This window comes from Oryctolagus cuniculus, chromosome 16 (assembly GCF_964237555.1).
Source record: "Oryctolagus cuniculus chromosome 16, mOryCun1.1, whole genome shotgun sequence".
NCBI classification, from domain to species: domain Eukaryota; kingdom Metazoa; phylum Chordata; class Mammalia; order Lagomorpha; family Leporidae; genus Oryctolagus; species Oryctolagus cuniculus.
The window spans coordinates 2181360-2196362 of NC_091447.1; the positions used below are offsets into that span (position 1 = coordinate 2181360).

Here is a 15003-nt window from a genome sequence, read left to right on the forward strand (position 1 = left end):
GGAACAGGTGATGCTTGCTCATCTCACTCCACCCTGTGTGGCACCTGTGGCGCGACTCTCCATCCTGAAGGTGCCTGCAGTGGTGCCTGCCCTGCACAGCTGGTTCTATGACACAGATGTATCATCTCGCCATATCTGCAGGTCAGGAGCCGGCATGCTGCAGGCTCAAGGTCTCTCCTTAGGTTACACGGGGCCATCTGGGATGCTGTGGCCTCAGTTCCTTGTTGCTGTAGGGCTGTATCCCCGTTTTCTGCCTGGGCTGTTTGGTTTGCTCAGATGCTCATTTGGGCTGAGCTGATGTATGGTCAGGTTCTCAGTCAGGTCCAGGAGGACTGTCTGGTCTTCTCAGGCCCTGGCTGACTTGCTCAGTGTTACACACATCTTCTCCCTTTACACTGACACAGTGGCTATTCAGGGCCCTCCACCACAGCTGCAGAGTCTGTCCCACGATGGGGAACCACAGAAGAATAACACCGTGGGGTGAGACCCAGGACCAAGTGGCACCTGTGAGGCATGGGCAGGTGTCCTGGGAGAGGGGGCTGGGCAGTGAGAGCCAGAAGGAGGGCAGGGCAGGCTGTCCAGGGAGCAGAAGCAGGGAGCCCCCAGGCAGGCAGGCAGTGTAGACAGGGAGCAGGAAGCCTGGATGGAGATGTTGTCCAGGATGCAAGACAGCTCAGCCCCTCTCAGGCTGTCACCAGGAACATCCAAAGCTGTGTCCTCCAGTCAGGGAGCCACAACATGAGACAGAAAGGCTCAGAGGACAGGGAAATGAGGCTGAAGCATAAGTGAGAGTGGCAATCGATCCGCAGGGCCCAGAGCCTGCCCAGGAGTGTCCATGATGCTCAGCAGGCCTGTGCTAGGCATGTAAATGGCCCCCGATGTCAGTATCCCAGCACCTGTGGGCCTGCCTGGTATAACATCTGTTGGCTTCCTTTAACTGAGTAGAGTCCACAAAACATGGAATTTTAGAGCACATAACTCAGCTACATTAAGAAGATTCCCGTGGTGGACAACCCTCACCATCCTGTCTCGAGTCAGGGTCCCAGCCTGCCTTCCTCAGCCTGTGTATTACTCAGCCTGCTGTTCACTCCCCCTGATCCCGATGAGCCATACAAGCTGAGGGAGGACACAGCAGCTGGGCCTGGGCATCACAGCACTCATCTGCCCGCAGGACGGCATGGAGGCCACCCGCAACCCTACGTGCCTCTCAGGATGTCCAGCATACTCAGGTGCCGCTGGAATGGAGACGCTGCCTTTCAGTTTAGCTTGCCTTCTTTTTTTTCTTAATAAAACTGCAAACCTCCAAAAAATAAGATAAAATACAGTCAAAGAAATGTCTACTTATTTTCACCTACTTGAAAGGTAGAGAGAGACACACAGAGAGAAGTCTCCCATTAAGTGATGCACTTCCCAAATGCCCACAACCACCAAGACAGAACCAGGCAGAAGCCAGGAGCCAGAAACTCCATCTGCATCTCCCATGTGGGTGTCAGAGGCCCAGGGATTCAGGTCACCGTCTGCTGTCTCTCAGTGCATTCGAGGGGAGCTGGATCAGAAGCAGGGTAGCCAGGTCTTCATCCAGCACTCTGGTAAGAAATGGGGGTGCCCCAAGGGGAGGCTTAACCCTCTGTACCTTGACAGCATCCAATTTACTTCGTATGCTGACCCAGAATACAAAACTATTAAGTGTACTGGTGAAATGAGCTTCCACTTTTCTTTTTTCCTATCAGTAATTTTTTTTTAAATATATTTTTTGAAAGAGTTACAGAGAGGCAGAAGCCAAGAGAGAGAGAGAGGTCTTCCCACTGGTAAACTTCCCAAATGCCCTCAAAATCCAGAGCTGAGCCAATCCAAAGCTGAGATTCTTCCAGGTTTCCCACATGGGTGCAGTTTCCCAAGAGCTTGTGCCATCCTCTGCTACTTGTCCCAGCAACATTAGCAGGGAGCTAGATTGGAAATGGAGTACCTATATGGAATCCAGGCACTGCAGGCCGGGACTTTAACCCTCTGTGCCACAGTGCCAGCCCCTTCTATGGATAATGTTAACCACATAAGGTGTTTTTTTTTTTTTTTTTGACAGGCAGAGTGGACAGTGAGAGAGACAGACAGAGAGAAAGGTCTTCCTTTACCATTGGTTCACCTTCCAATGTCCGTCGCGGCTGGCACGCTGCGGCCGGCGCACCACGCTGATCCAAAGCCAGGAACCAGGTGCTTCTCCTGGTCTCCCATGGGGTGCAGGGCCCAAGCACTTGGGCCATCCTCCACTGCACTCCTGGGCCACCGCAGAGAGCTGGCCTGGAAGAGGGGCAACCAGGACAGAATCCAGTGCCCTGACCAGGACTAGAACCTGGTGTGCCAGTGCCACAGGTGGAGGATTAGCCTATTGAGCCACAGTGCCGGCCACCACATGAGTTTTAAAAGATATATTTTAAAAGTAAATTGTACACAAATACACAAACCTTAACTTGGGCAGCTCCAATTCTATTTATATAAAAATACATGTCCCCTTTAAAAATGGTTTTCCCATTAGAGAGATGAAAACTCACTTCATTTTTATATTATATAAAAGCAGTTAAAGAATACTGCTGAGGATCAGTTGTTTCTTTTTCCCCAAAACATTCTAAAGATGTCCATGGGACAAATGAAGATTCACTCCATGCCTGACTGACTTAACCCTTTGTTCACTTCACTCCTTCACAGGTATGAGATCACCCTGGATAATCTTTCCAGAGAATCCCAAAGTCAATCCAGCCTCCTGTGCTGGCAGAATAGCCACGGAAAGCACACTGGGGAAACTCAACCAAGACCAGTGCTCAGGTGACTAAGGCAGTTGTCTTGGACAACAAAGACTTCCTTCCAGGGTCCAGAAAAAGCAGGAGGCTGGGAGATGAAGAAGTTCTAGAGATGGTACCAGTGTTGTGATGTAGAGGGTAAAGCCACAGCCTGTAAACCCTCACATCCCATGTGGGCACCAGTTCCTGTCCTGATTGCTCCAATTCCAATCCAGCTCCCTGCAAATGGTCTGGGAAAAGCAGAGGAAGATGGACCAAGTACCTGGGCCCCTGCAACCCACAGGGTACTGGGAAGAAGCTCCTGGCTTCAGCCTGGCCCAGGGCCATTGCAACCATCTGTGGAATGACCAACCGATAGAAGATATCTCTGTCTCTCCCTCTTTCTGTAACTGTGACTTTCAAAAAAAAATAATCTTTTTTTTAGAGAATTAGAATTCTAGAGATGCAGAGAAGCCTCAGAGGGCAGATCTCCCGTGCAGTGTTCTCAGCACAACAAAAGGAAATGGAAGAATCACAGAGCGCAAGGGGCAGCGCAGCCATTTTCTTGTCAGCCCCTTATGGAGAACCCTATGGGAGGAAGCCGGGCATTGCTAACACAATGTACACCCGGCACTCACCCCTTGCCCCTCCTACATGCCCAGCCCTGCCTCCTCTTCCAGCTCCCTCCATGGCCTAGCTCCTCCAAGTGCACCTGTACTTTGTTTAATGTCAACACCCATCCTTTCCTAAGTAACGCAGCAGGTGAAGAGCATCAAAAAACTGGGGTCTGCTCCTCCAATCATTCTCTCCACAAACCCTGCACATTCAGATCATTCCTGTGTCTCCACACCCAGGCCACAGATGCCAAATGGTCCATAGAACAACAGTGAGAGATGAGGGGGCAGCAGCCCTGAGTGTCCACACATGAGACGCAGCTCCAGCTCCCCTGGGGGCTTGCTCTCTACAGGAACTGAGTCTGGTGACACAGAGCCCACAAGTTATTAGGTGGTGGCCCCCAAATATGCTGTGGGCTGGAGCCAGGGACCGCAGTGGAGGCTGGGGAGTGACTATCCTGGTGAGACAGGAAAGATTCTGAGGTATGAAGGGGGAAGATTCTGAGCCAAGGCTCACAAGTGAAGCCCTGCTCCCCACTCACACACACCTGACCAGTGTCCTACTGCCCTCACTGCCATCTGACCCCTGCTAGGGCTCCCAGTATGCTGGGTGGACCCCTTCAGCCCAGCTCCCAAGGCCACCACTGTCTGGCCCTGTGTTCCTACCCAGCCTGACTACTTCCCCGATGGGTACTCCCACCCTTCAATAGAGACCCCCCCTCTTTCTCTCCCCAACACCAGGCTTGCTGTCCCCAGAGGCCATGCTACCTCCTTCTGCCTCACTTGTCCATTCAGGCAAAACATCCACAGTGAAAACCAGCACAGCGCTTTGGACAGCCTGGACCTGAGCCAAGCACTGCACATGGAAACTCCTGTATGGCCTACAGCGGCTCTTTGGGGGCACCTTGTGAGACTCCTCACTACAACATTTAGGAAACATGCAGAGTGATGAAGTGACTTCCTTGAAGCCTTACAGCCAGAAGGGACAGAACAGAGATTCAAATCCTGTCAATGAAGCGCTTTTGTCTACAAGTTTGGTCTCAATACAAATCAGACATTCACAGCCACTGGCCAGAATTTGGCACCTTTGATCAAAACATCCTTACAGACCTATACAACTTCCTCAAATGAAATGGCAAGTGGTCTGAGATTCCCTACCTGTGAGAATTCTTCACAACCAACAGTCTTTGTGTAAGGACTGTTCCTCCTATGACATCCTTCTCTGTTCCCCCTTTCCCTCCAAAACCCACCTTAGAATCTAGAGCTGAAGCCTCATCATTCGATCCAGATGTTTTCAATCCAGCTAATAAGCCCCTCCGTATTGACCCCCACCTTCTGCTCTGCTCAAACCACTCAATTCCCATAATAACTCAGCCAGGCCTTGACCTCCCAGCCCCTCTTGGATACTCTCTCAAAAACTCTCTCAGCCAGTGCCACGGCTCAATTGGTAAATCCTCTGCCTGTGGCACTGGCATCCCATATGGGTGCCAGGTTCTAGTCCTGGCTGCTCCTCTTCTAGTCCAGCTCTCTGCTGTGGCCCAGAGGGGAGTGGAGGATGGCCCAAGTGCTTGGGCCCCTGCACTCGCATGGGAGACCAGGAGGAGGTTCCTGGCTCCTGGCGCCTATAGGTCTACAACATAACAAAACCAGGTTCCTCCCCAGTTATTAAGTTCGATGCTTGTAAGGCTGCAAACAAAGGACAAATACAATGCAGAGGAATAGGCTTGGAATGGCCTTATACCCAGAAATACAAACACACGCTTTCCAAGAAGGCAATCTAGCCAGAGATAGACAGAAGTGGGGCTGCCCAACCCAAGACTCTCCCCCTCCTCCCCAGTACTATTGCCCTTCATGGATATGCATGGATGACACTTACCCTCTAATGTTCTTGTAGGCTGAGGTCAGGATTTAAAACTAAAAACAGTGGTCCCTGCTTCACCTCCTTGCATTCCTAGGCAGCACACTCAGTAATGTACACCATTACCAGTCTCAAAGATCCTAAGTAGGTTCGAGGACAGAGGGTCAGTATTCATATTGATGTCAAAAGATCTTGGGGCTTAATTCACATAATAAAAATAAAAATCCTTGTAGAAAAACCACAACCCCTGCAGGCAAGTCAGGACTCTGCCCAAATTCAATCCCTGGCCAAAGAGGATAAGCCCAAGCAAACTTCATCATTATTTTACCCCCAACTCCCTGCTGTACAACTAGCAAGTCTTACCCACACCATCCTCCAATCCTCGGGATATTCCTTGGGCCAGGATTGCCAGCTCCGCCTGCCAATTAGAGAATGGGGCATCTCTGCACTGTGCCCCATTGCCACACCACTTAACATGGTACAGACATTGATTCTGTACCCTGTAACTATACTGCATTCCATGATATACAGTCCACCACCTGTATCACTTTCAGTACTCCCTAAGCAGCCTTACCCTGGGACTGTAATAACACCATCACTATCAACCAAACCAGAAAAGCCAGAAAAGCTCCCCCCAGCACCCATTTCATGTACCACAATAGTTTTCTAAAAACCATCACCCCTGCCCATCCTCCCTGTGCCCGGTAATACTCATCCCCAATTTTTATCTATACCCAGGAAACAGCATTTATGGTGTATAATTACCAAAAGTCCTCACAGGAATGAGTGACTGCTATATAACAAGCCAACCTGCAGGAACATCACAAGACTGCTCTTCTTCTCAATCTGGATATACAGCCTTGTATCAGCAGGAAGTGGCCAATAGGATACCAGCACCCATCTCTCTATCTATCCTTAGAGTCAGAATTCTGGACCTTGAGCAACATCATGGGCAGAAGTGATGCTATCTTAGAGCCACACCACTATCTCAAGAGTTCAGCCATTAGACCTAACCCTCAGGAAGTTTGAAAAAGCCAGGGCAAACTATCTCAGTGCTGCGTAATCCCTGTCTACCCTGAACTGAAAGTAGCCCAGGCTAGATAAGCCCCTAGTCTGTACCAGAACGTGCTCCTAACCCTTGCTAGTAGAGGGCCCTTCTCAGGTCTGTCTCTGAATAAACCGGTTCTAGCTACTGAGTTTGTAGTCTGCAGTCTGTCTTCCCTTGTCTTGTGCATATAGTCTAAAACCAACCATCAGGGAAATGGGAAAACTAGAAAACACCAGCATTCAATCTGCAGTCACTAGAAACCATTAGATAGATTCCATGGCACAGGAACATTCCATGTGTTTAGTTTTTCATTCACCCACTGATCCATTCCCCACACACCCACAACAGCCACAGATGGAAGCCAAGAACCAGGAACTCACCCAATATCTCCCTGACAGGTGGTAGTACCCAAGCATTTGAGCCTTAACCCATCAGGATCTGTATTAGCAAGAAGGTGACAGGCACAAAACCCAGGCACTCTGATACTCTGAAGTCCCAACCACGAAACACAATGCTCACACCCCCACTTTTATCTCAAATAAAAGAACATTCACCTGGACTGATAGCAAAATGTCCTGCCAACAACACCTCAGCTGGCGAACATCTGGGCCAAGACTTCAACTCAGATGGTACTGAAACCACAAGTTGTAACCAGGAACCTATAGGAGGAGTACCCCCTCTTTTTGCACAGGCCTTGGAGAAGCTAATAACTAATTCATACTTACCAGATGAAAAAGAGAAAGATGTCTACTGCTAGCAACCCAAAATTTGGGGATTCTCCACCAAGTCAACCATGACCTCAGCCATAAGACCAAACTGGCCACCCGTAGAAACAAAAGCTTGCATAGGCTGAGCCCTGTTGGCAACCAGTTCTCTGCCTTTCATGAGCTATTCAACCACAGCCCTGACACCAGAGGAAAAATATGCTTCCCACTCCCCCCTCTTCCCATGGCTTATAAAAGGAAAGTGAACCCCTAAAGAGAAAGTAGGGCAATGCCAGGGCTGAGAAAAGATCAGCAAGGGGACTCTAAAGTCAAGTATACTTGCTGTGGCACACTGTCCCCTAAACTGCTCCAGGCTACTTAGAAAAGGAACCAAGGGTTCATTTTTTTTTTTTTTTTTTAGGATACCAAACTGAGGAGGCCATCCCTTGGTAACATAATGGGGAGGTAGAGGGCTCGATCTAAGATGCTTGGGAAGAGGTAGCTACGGTCAAGACACACACCCTTGAGGGTCAGCCAGGGCCTCAACCAAGCCCACTGTCAACACCACGTCCTCCCTGGGCAGTCAGGAGCCACCAAGAGAATGAAATGGCCTGACTGCAGATTAGGGCAGTCAGCTCACCCTGTCAGTGCTCATCACTGACTTCACTGTCTCCCACATCTACAGGGAAATACACTTCACTGTGTCTCTTTATTCAATCAGGCCCAGCACTCAATATCAAGTCTACCATTGCTTTAAGAAAAACAAAGAGCCAACTGTAGTCCCCTCCCCTCATCCCCACCCTCCCAGGGAGAAGCTCTGGAGCAGATGGGCCTCCGAGGGGCTAATTCAGCCCCTTCCCAAGCACAGCCAATTGCCCAGAGAGGAGGGGCGTGGAGGCCTTCCAACCCGGCCCCATCACCCCCGCTCTGCAGTGGGGGGAGGCAGATGCCCACCAGGTGCAGGCCTCTTTCTGCTCCCACCCAGAGCACCTCCATCCCCATCCCCGGGCCTTTACCGAGGTTTTCCCCTCTGTAAAATGGAAGCTCTGATGGAGACCACGCAATGGCCTCCTTTTCACTCTGAACGTCTAAGGCTATTTTGCTTGCAAGTCACCCGCGTCTCCAGCAACAGCAGTTCTTCCCTTAAAAGAAAACGCCCACCCAATCCCGCCTGCTGCTGAGAGGTGCTAGAGATTTTCTGGAATCCAGGCTGCAGCCCCTGCCCCACCCTCTCCCGGGCGTCATTCTAGACCCAGCCCCTTCCTCAGCCAGCCAGCCTGGCGTTTGTTCCTCCCTGCACACCTGGCCACAGAAGAGACAGCGCCTCGGGTCTGCACCTGAGAACCCCACCCCTCCCAGCCCACTGGGGTCCGCACCTGCCCGCAGAGAGGAAGGCCCCGCGATCCCCGGAGGGAAGGGGCAGCCTGCTGGGTCCCACCACAACTGTGCAGGAAGAGCCCAGCAGATCGGCCAGCACTTACCCGTGGTCCAGGGGGCAGCGCGGGCCGGGGACAGGTGCCAGGTGTGGGCACTGCAGACTCAAAGGTGCTATGGCGGCTTCCGGGGTCTGGATGCCAGCAGAGGCTCGAGTGCCCGGGAGTCACGCGAGCGCAACCCGCACTCCCCGCGCACCTAACGGAAAGGTCCCGCGCCCAGCGCCCGCCACCAGCTTCCGACCTCGAGGGGGCGTCTGCTGCTGCCGTTCGCTGAGCCCGCTCGCCCCGGACCCTTAGGCGGACCCCGCGGGCAGCCGCGGCTCCCGGAGTCCAGAGCTCGCGTCCTCTGTCCCCCAAGCCGGTTGGGGCGCAAGAGCCCCATCTACCGCGGTGCTGAAGGCGAAGCCATGCGAGCAGCAGCCGCGGGATTCGGCCCTGGAAGCCACTTAGATCCTGAACGCCGGCCCACAACGTGGGCGCTGTGCGGGGAGGGGTGCGAGGAGTGCCACAGCTGGGGGCAGTGCATGTGGGCTGCAAATGCCGACTTTTCTGTTGGAAACTTAAAATAATAGAATACTTAGGGGGAAAGCTCCAGACGCTGCCAAAGAAGCCTGAATGAGGAAAATGTTTCCAAAATGGCGTCTTCGGGGAGGAAAGGACCCCATAGGCCCTTCAGCCTCCTCTCTCCGTTTTCCCAGCATCCCCCGCGGCTGTGGACTATTCGGGCCTCGCTGGGTCCGCTGGGAAGGCTGCACGTCCGGGTGTCCGCAGTCAGGGTCCTGTGGCTTCAGGCGTCCCCACATAACCTAGTGACGAAGTAGACCGTGGGAGGGAGGAGTTCCCCAAAGAAACTGCCTCCATCGTCTGCCTGGGCTTCTGTAGCAGGGGGAAGAGCATGACCAAGGCCAGCCACAGACGGGAGGGCCCCTCCTGCTTCCACCCGGGTGACATCTTCATACTTTCTGTGTTCAGAAAATGGCGGCCGTCCCCTCTCCTGGCGGAGAACTGGATAGCATTATGAGGAAAGCATAGCTCAGGTCAGCAAGATCAGACTCAAACGGGCTCTTGCTGCTGCTTCGGTGGTGGTTTATGGCGGCTCCCCGGGGACATCTGGAAAACAAGCTCTAGGCAGTTTAGATTCCCTGACCCTGGTCCAGTTCTCCCCTCCCCACTTGCCCCTAATACTACACATTTGGCTACAAGATGCCCCCTGAGACATTTCACTCCCACTCTGGAGGGGTAAGGCAGGAAGTCATGCTTGTGTAATTACTTCTTGCTGAACCTAGACATGGCCCATGTTGGTGGAGTAAGACTCGTACTCAAGATCAACAAAGGAGTCGAGGCACCAGGTGTAGCCCCCAGAGGCTGTGGGCAACAGGGCAGCCATTTAGAGGCTTCCTTACCTGACATTCAATATGGGGCCCTTTGGAGCAGCAGTTTGAGGTCTGACACGAGCTCTCCAAGAAGCCATGCAGGGGTTCAAGAGAGACAAGGAACTTTTCTGCTCTCAGGTGTGGTGACTGCAAGGAGTCCCATGTGGTAGTTTAAGAGAACAATTAGTGGTTAGCAGGGCCAGGTGTGGTCCTGCCCAGATGGGGTTAAACTGCTCCTGAAGAGAGCTCAGTTTCCAATCAAGGGGGTGGGCTTCCTACCTGTGTAGGTGAGACTAGGTCTTATTTGCACATCAGATGAAAGCAGCCACTACCTGCCCTCATTGTGTTTTCTTCTTCTCATTTTCCACCTTTGGCAGGTCAAGGGGTCAGAACAATTTGGAAAGAGCCTTCCATAAATAATTCAAATGGGCTGTATCCTAATTCCATTTTGTGGTTGCTGTAACACAGGTTAAGGCACTTGGTAAAGACCTTTAAGCGATTTTCATGAATTTCCTAGCAAAGATCAACTGAATTTATATTTAGGGCCTGATTGGATGGTTTCCAGACAATTGGGGTCTTCAGGCAGCAAGTCATATGAACCTTACACCTAAAACCTGAGGGACTTCAGCCATCTTTGAAACCAAAAACTACCCATTACCACTTTGTTCTATTATTTCCCTCTACAGACTTTTTAAACATTGTTTATTTATTTGAAAGACACAGCACAAATCTGCTGATTCAACCCCCGAAATGCCCACTACTGGGGCTGGGCACTCAATTGAGGTCTGACACATGGGTGGAAGGGACCCAAATAGTTGAGCCATCATGTGCTGCCACAGGAAGCTACAATCAAAGTAGAGATAGTACTGGAATCTAAGCACCACCATGTAGGATGTGTGTACCCCCCACAATGTCAGAACTCCTGCTTCAAATCCCATCATTAGAAGTCTTTTAATGACTTAGACATCCACTGCTACTCCATCCTGACTTAAAGACCCAGAAGCATCTGATTTCGTTACCAGTCTCTTCCCAAGGGTGGGATGGGAAGCTCAGGGAATCAGTGAGTCAGAACCTTAAAACCAGGTCACAGGGCAAAGGTTACCCGTTGCTGTGTCTCCTGTCACTGAAACTCCTTTAATAGCTCATTTTGTGACTCTAGTGTCCATCTTCTATCTCTCCAGCTTGTCCTCTTCCTTTAGGATAGCCAGGGACTCCACAGGGGATTTGGATTTTATCCAGAGGAGCTATCTGCAGAGCCAGTAACCCATCAGTTTTCTTCTTTTGAGGGGAGCTGAGCCTTTCCCATCTGGGGACACCTTGGCCACTCATCACCAGTGTCCTTCCTGCTTGCTGTAGGCACATGGGTGAGGCTCTAACTTAGCAGCTAACATATGGATGGGTGCTTTGTGGTTTCAGGGTCACCCACCTGTGTCAGTGTCCCTCATCCTCTTGGGTTCCCTGGAATAGACTGGAAAACAATGAGCAAGCCAGCACCCTTCCTCCACATCTTTCTGGCCCCATGCTGATGTTCTACATGTTATGGCTCACGAAACACAGAAGGCAAAGTCCACCAATAAAGAGGATTAGCCTCAGGACTGATAGTGTTTAGGTTGTCTGGACACTCTGAGATAGGAAGCAGCTGTTAGAAACCCCTGACTTTCCTGTGCATCAGGGTCTCACGAAGCCTGCTGTCTCATGTACCCTCTTAGCCTCTTTGGGATGTAGAGGCCACTGTAGAGTTATAGAATCAGGTGGGGGTGGTATAAGTCCAGACTTCAGCTTGGAAAAGACATTTTCTCCCATGGGCAGCTGCACAGAACTGGTGAAACATGAAAACCTCTTGGGACTGAGGGAGCAAGAAAAATAAAATCCCAGACTGACATCAAGTGGTGGGAAGGTGAACCCAACTTCAGAGTCATCCACTGTGGACCATGAAATTCCCTCTCAATTTCTACCTATAAAAGGCAGTGGTCTCTAACCCAGAATAAAGTGGCCCCATGCTGTGAAGCAGGGAAGGTCAGACCCAGCAACCCAGAGACCAGGCTCAGGGGTTCTCAGACCTCTCGCTTTGCACTCCTCTGTCTCCCAGGGGAGAACCTGACCCCAGCATTCTGGCATCCTGGGAAAGGCTGTCCCTTTCTCCTCCACAATTCTGCCCTGGCACTGAACTTCTGGTCCTGGCAATCATGTTTAGGGCACTTATCAGAGCTGCCCAAATGACTCAGTCCTGATTCCAGTGAGATGCTGGACAAACAGGAGTGCAGGTGACCGTGCACCTCTCAGGTCTCTGCATCAGCAGCTCAGCATGCCAGGTCCCAAGCCACACCTGACTGGCATAGGGTGGAGTAAGTGTTCCCAAGAGTAAATGGTCCTGGATGACCTACTGCCACTATTGCTGAGATCTTGGTGATGGGTATCTTGACCCAGGATGCAGCATGTGTTATCCACAAGCTGCCTGGCACTCTTCAATCTGACACTACCTATATCATACTCCCAGTTCCCAGAAACCCCAACCCTAGGCTAGGAACCATCCCACATAGGTCACCACTGTCATTGCTGGAGTGCTTCTAGCAGAAGGAACATAAAGAAAAGCATTGCAAACTTGTGAGTAAAAGAGAAACTGGGGGGTGGTAAAATCACCTCCCTGGGGCCTGCATTATGGCACAGCAGGTTAAGCTACCACCTGCAACTCCGGCATCCCATATCTGAGTATAGGTTTGAGCCCTGGTTGCCCCACTTCCAACCCAGCTCCCTACTCATACAACTGGGAAAGCAGTAGAAAACAGCCCCCATGTGTGGGCCCCTGCTACCCATGTGGGAGATCCAGATGGAGTTGTGCCTGATGACAGCCTTTTGGGGGGTGAACCAACAGATGTAACACAACTCTTTGTGTCTCTCCCTCTCTCTCTTTAACTCTGTCTTTCAAATAAACATTTTTTTAAGGAAAAGAAAGGAAAACCATGGTCATGAGAAGCAGATTTCCAGTTCTGTTACAGCCAGATGTATGGGAGTGGCTAAGATGTGGCAGGAGAGGCCAGGGAAGCCCCTCTTTTCCCTAGAACTCCATGCATGTCCCATTCCTTGCCCAGCCCTCCTTGGGATCTCCCATATCTGAGGGTGTGTGTGCATCAGCACAGGTGATGCCAGGCCTAGGGGTCCCTTGGCACTACAGAACTGATGGCATCCCTTGCAAGCAGATGCTAGAGTGATCCCCAGAGACTAGAGAGACTGAGAATGTCCAGTGTAGGGTTAAACTTTTTCAAGGATGAGGGAGCAGGTCTGAGCCCAGCCATGGCACTGGCTGCCCCCAGACCCGTGCTGTGGCAGGTGTTGTCTGTGTTGGTGCAACTGTGGACAGTGAGCACATGGCATAGGGGTAAAAGTTGAACAGGCAGTGCCCACTGGGAATTTGTGTAAGGAGGGGCTCTGCTTAGGAGGCATAGGAAGTGACATCACTTTGTTGGTGATGACCTGGAGAATTGGGTGTCCAAGCAACCAGCCCCTAATTTCCAGAGCTGAGTCTGAACCAGCTCACTTGGACAGACACTTGTAGGAAGATGTTCCTATGCTGTATCCCATGATGCTGAAGCCCAGGACCCAAGAAAGCCCACTGTGGGCACCATGCCCAGTGTGGGGGCACAGGGCCAGCCTTCACCACTGGCACACCTGGCACTTTCACCAGAAAAAGGCCAGGATGAATCTGGCAACAGGGCAGGTCTCTGCAGGCCTGGACACCACTGGAACCCCACACTGGGAGTCCATAGCCCCCTGGGTGCAGGGGGGCAGAGGGACTACTTCACCCTGGTCATGGGAGGCTGGGGTTCAGAGGCAGGTGGAGCCTGAGGCCCAGAGTTGGGTGGGTGTGAAGGGATCCCAGGGACTGCCTCTTTCCTGCCATTCCCTACTCTTGTCTCCTAGGCCCAGGACAGGTCAGCCCTGCCCCTGGCTCAGTACAGCGGGCTGGGGATCAGCGGTAGCCTTGACATGCACCAGCTGCCTACCACAGATGACCCATGTATGGTGGAGCAGTGGACAAATATGTCCACAGCTCAGAAGCCCCCATCACAGGCATTCCCCAGAGCACACAAACCACCTGAGGGGGTGTTCAGCCCCTCAGTGCTGGTAACAGCCCAGGTGGAGTTCAGAAAGTCAGCAGATGCCCATTTCCAGTGAGGACAGTGGGGACAGTGGGGCCCGACAGCTCCGCCTATGCCAGACATGAAGCAATGTCAGGGCCAGGAGTGGCACCTAACACTCATGGCTGTGGAGGAGAGAAGCCCCTTGCTGGAGCAGTGCTGGCCCTCCAAGGATGAGAGCTGGCATACGGATGCACAGGGGACATCCGTGTCCCCAGGTGCTGAGCAGGGCCCAGTGGTGGCCCTGACTAAAGAGTCTCTGGGGATGGTGTACCTGGAGCCATGGGTGTGTGGGGCAGTTGAGCCAGAAGCCACTGTGTCCCCAGCTACAGCCAAGGAAGCCGCAGGGGCACCAGATACAGCACTGGTCCCAGCCTCAGCCCCAGCTTCTGAAGTCCCTCTGCTTCAGCCCCAGTGCCGCACCTGTCCTTCCCTGCCCCCGTGATCCTTTATTTCTCTTTACTCATCCCCATTTTGTTCCTTTTCTCCACCTTATTTTCCCTCTACTTCAATAACATTTAATTTCTTACACAGTGTGAAATGTACAATTCACATCATGTGAACTCCCCAGGCTGTGCCCTCCCCTCCCAACTCTGAATGCAGAATGGCCCCAATGCCAAGGACCTGGATCCTCTGGAAAGGACAATGGCACCTCTCCAGGGGCAGAGCCAGGGTTGCCCAATGGGACAAAGAAGACCAAAGCTGGGAAGGCCAAGGAAAGCAATGAACAGGGAGACACTGTCATGTCTGGAATAGTGCCTCCTCATGTCTGGGACTTGAGCTCTGAGTCACATAGAACTGACCTACAGTGGGTGTTTTCACTGCAGCCTCTCACTGTGAAATGGGATGGCAGCCCTGCAAACAGGCATCACCAGGACAGGGAATGTGATGCTCTGCACCTCCCTGCATACACTGGGAGCTGCCAGCTTCCAGGATGAGGGGTGCACAGGGAGTTGGTAGGACATTTTTCCACTGAGGGCACAGCCTCGGGTCCACAGGCCACACACACAGAAGCCATCACAGTGTCTATCCCTGTGCTTAACAATGGGTCACTAGCAGAAGA

General features: G+C 52.0%; 1 long non-coding RNA gene across 1 annotated transcript; it reads right to left on the minus strand.

The window, feature by feature from the left end:
- Nucleotides 1-4764: 4764 nt before the first annotated feature.
- LOC138845785 (uncharacterized) lies at nucleotides 4765-9126 on the minus strand. Its single transcript, XR_011382931.1, has 3 exons — nucleotides 8477-9126; nucleotides 5607-5661; nucleotides 4765-5383 (listed from the first exon to the last, which is right to left on the minus strand). It is a non-coding gene; the product is annotated as an uncharacterized lncRNA (long non-coding RNA).
- Nucleotides 9127-15003: the final 5877 nt, after the last annotated feature.